This window comes from Scleropages formosus, chromosome 7, assembly GCF_900964775.1.
Source record: "Scleropages formosus chromosome 7, fSclFor1.1, whole genome shotgun sequence".
NCBI lineage: Eukaryota > Metazoa > Chordata > Actinopteri > Osteoglossiformes > Osteoglossidae > Scleropages > Scleropages formosus.
The window spans coordinates 20,854,960-20,858,906 of NC_041812.1; positions in this window are offsets into that span (position 1 = coordinate 20,854,960).

Here is a 3,947-nt window from a genome sequence, read left to right on the forward strand (position 1 = left end):
TTTTCACAGAACTGGAGTACCCGTAAATTTTATTAAAATAAATCAACTCTTACCATCATACTGATATAAATACTCAATATAATAAATTAAGAAAGACACAGAAAATAATACCAGTGCCACATGATACTGACTAGGTAGGGGAAACTGGTTCATATCTCCTCTATGCTTGTGAAAAATGTGGCACTGAGAGTTAATCATATGCTTGCGAAGATTACCTTGCAAAAGACCCAGGTTCAAATTACTCCTCCTGCTGTAGTACCCTTGATCAAAGTACTTCCTCTAAACTGATATAGTAAAAATTACCCAACTGCATAAATGGGTAAATCATTATCAGCCAATTGGGATACAAAAATAATGTTGTGAACTGATTTGGAAAAAAGAGTTAGCTATGTAAATAATAACTTGAGGTTAAAAAAAACTGATCCCGTGACTTTCATGCCAAGTGTTGTGTAAAGATTTAACTATAAACAAAAATAAAAAAATCAATATATAATAACTCGGACGACGTTACCTCTCAGGATGGGGAATCTGATTTACGCATGTATTCCATCACAAACTGTAAAATTTTATCATCTTGAAATCTTACAGCTTACAGTCTTGCAATGGGAGGAAGTCAGTCTTAAAAGATATCCAATTTTTGAGCTAGGTACTGATTATTTCACAACAATGATTCAAAATTACAGTTGGAGACCTTTCTTGACTTTTTTCTTACATGAATTTTTCTCTGAAAGGGTCATCGTCTGTTTCAAAGCATACAGTTAATAGTAAGATATGACATTCATCAAAGAAAATCTTTGTTACTAACGATGTGAAGTTAATCACATAGGCAAAAAACTTTGATGGAAGATGTTTATGCACATGGACATTTATCACATGCTCAGCACACATGCCTTAGACATTCGGGTAACAAATTAATTTGAGAAAGTGTCAAGTTTTAAAATGAGTATTCCGCACCCTTGAAAAGTGCCACTTTGACAAAAACAAAACGATGTCAGCAGCAGGGGCACCTGAATAAAAGTGAATGGCTGAAAAAAGAATATGAAAAAGAGGCATATTGTTTTGACCTGCGCTTGATGGAAATAAGTCTTGCCATTTGACATTTTGACTATCTCTGTCTTTAACAACATGTACTCTGAGATCAACAAAAACAAACTGACAGTATTTTTGGCAAATTCTACATGATTAGTTTCTAATTGCGTATTAATTTATATTCCTATGCTGATTATCAAATGAATGCTGACCATGGGCAAGCAGCAGGGCTACCTTGAGGAAATGCTGAAATCAAGTATAATAGGTATATTTTTGATTAGCCAGTGAAGTGGTATGCTATAATTTAGTTTGATTTACATACAAAACCAGTCAAAAGTTTGAGCACACTGGCTGGAAACCAATTTTTTCCATAATTGACCTTTTACACCCATCATTAGTCTCAATCTTTTTTACCAGATACATCTTAAAGTAGTGCGAGAGCTATTTTAGGCCAGTATCTTGTCCAGTTAGCCATAACCCCAATTAAATGACGTGTCTCTGAACTATACTGCCACACACTTTGTAAAGATCACCAACATTGAAACAAGCAGAGGAGCCCCACAACATGACACTGCTACCTCCATGCAGAACAGCGGGAACCACATAGGCATAACTCATGGTCACCTTCTGCGTCTCGCAAATACTCACAGAATAGATGCAAGTATCTCAAAATTTTTCCCCTTTCCAGCTCTGCATATTCTGGCTCAGGAAAGTCTGCTTTCAAACAAGTGTATTCAAGATTTTGTGTTTTTATAATGAAGATGGAGCTGTTTCACAACTTTGCAAGCTCCTTCACAGTTGTAGAGAACCGGAGTGAAATCAAAGGGCCATAGAATATTGTAAAATTAGCTTTTCTTTTTGGCAAGAGATATTTTTAAACAATGAATTTGATTTTCTTTTCAGGATATATCACGATAAAATGTATATGGAGGTAAAATAGAAAAAAATCTAACAACAAATGTATTAGCATTTTTATTTCAGCTGAGTTTAAAAAAGATTGTGTTTTATCATAGTCGGCAATGTGTATGCACAATTTTTCAATGCTGGAAACAATATTATACAGTACTATTTTGAAGTTTTATCCCTGAAACATTTCACACAATAATGATTAGTGTAGTTTTTAAAATAATAATGTGGACTCAAATCTCTCTCTTGTCAGGTCATTACTGAGAAAAAAGGCATTTAATACACAACTGCAGTTGATCTAATCAACTCTTTCTGAGGTTATAAGAGCAAAAAGAAAAAGTTTTTCATTTTAAATGTATGCCAAATATGGCATTTAATTAAATTTTGATAGCAGCAGTTTAATTTCAACTGAACCATAAATTGGCAAAAAAGATAACAGCAGACTAATTTAAAAGATACTTTTATTGTAAAATAAAAATACTCTAAGAAACAAAAGTGCCATATGCAACAAACTGATGAGGCACACTGAATGAATACTGAAATAACAAATACCACATTATAATTAAGCCTCAAACATTTAGAATCTGTGCCAAAACCTAGTACAACCTACCACTATATTTTTAGAGAAAATCACCAGTTCAGATTGTAAACTGAACACCAATATCAAAAGCAACAAAAGGTCTAATCTAATAGCACAATATTTAAACTGTCGTTAAACTAAAACTGGGACAATACATGTTAATACCACGGATATTTAAAAAAAACCTATATATTTAAAGGCACTTAGAAACACATCCTTTAAAGGATACACTATACTGTGTAAAAGTGTTATTTCAAATAACTCAATTAGTGTTTAAAATATTACAGTACCCTGTTTCTCCAGATGTGCCCATACAAAAATGCTTCCTACCTGGTCGTTAACTGCAATTCTATATTTATTATAGTCACTTTTCTGTGCAATAAATTCTACACTCATAATGGTTACAGTAATATCCATAACAATAACAACAAAAATAAAGTATTGGGGGTTGCAATAACAGTAACTGATGCTTTGCAATTTGAAGATCCAGAACAAATCAACAACGTCTTGAATTTATAATCCTCAAAAAAATCCTACATACTCAGTAAACATTACTGATGAATTACTGGTGAATGGCAGTTGGGTGGATAGACGGATTGGTTGAAAAAAGTATTTACGGTCATACTAGACTATTTCCCACACTGACAGTCAATGGTACTGAGATTTGCTACCTTTTATGTAGCTGTCTGTCTTTTTAAAAGCCAAGAAATGGTTCCATATGTTAACCTGTAGAAGTTTATAAATAATGTAAGAATAAAAATCAAGTGTTATCACCTTGATAACAATAGCCTTGGGTGAAATGGAAAACAATAGTTTTCACTTGAAAAACTGACCTGAGGCAGTCATCAGAGATGACAGCCAATGTCAAAATCGTAAAAAAAATCTGTTTCCCATTGATTTAATATATGAAATATAAACGTTGTGCATGACCTTCAGTTTCAGTGTTGAATCTTTTTTTTTTGGCTACTTTAGAAACACTTTGTTATTATGGGGCAGCGCAGGGGCGTGGTGGTGCAGTGGTGCAGTGGGTTGGACTGGGTCCTGCTCTCCAGTGGGTCTGGGGTTCAAGTCCTGCTTGGGGTGCCTTGTGACAGACTGGTGTCCTGTCCTGGGTGTGTCCCCTCCCCCTCTGGCCTTACGCCCTGTGTGTTGCTGGGTAGGCTCCGATTCCCTGTGACCCCGTATGGGACAAGTGGTTCAGAAAATGTGTGTGTGTGTGTGTGTGTGTGTGTGTGTGTGTGTGTGTGTGTGTGTGTGTGTGTGTGTGTGTGTGTGTTATTACAGAGGCAGTGTTAGTAAGAGCACCATGTCTGGCCTCTATGAGTTCTAGCCACCCCAACTCAGTGGTCTGTGTGGAATAAGTAGGACTGGTGGAGCTTCTCCATCCTGCTCACAGAGTGGTTCCAGCACAGAGTGCAAAGCAGTGATAGAT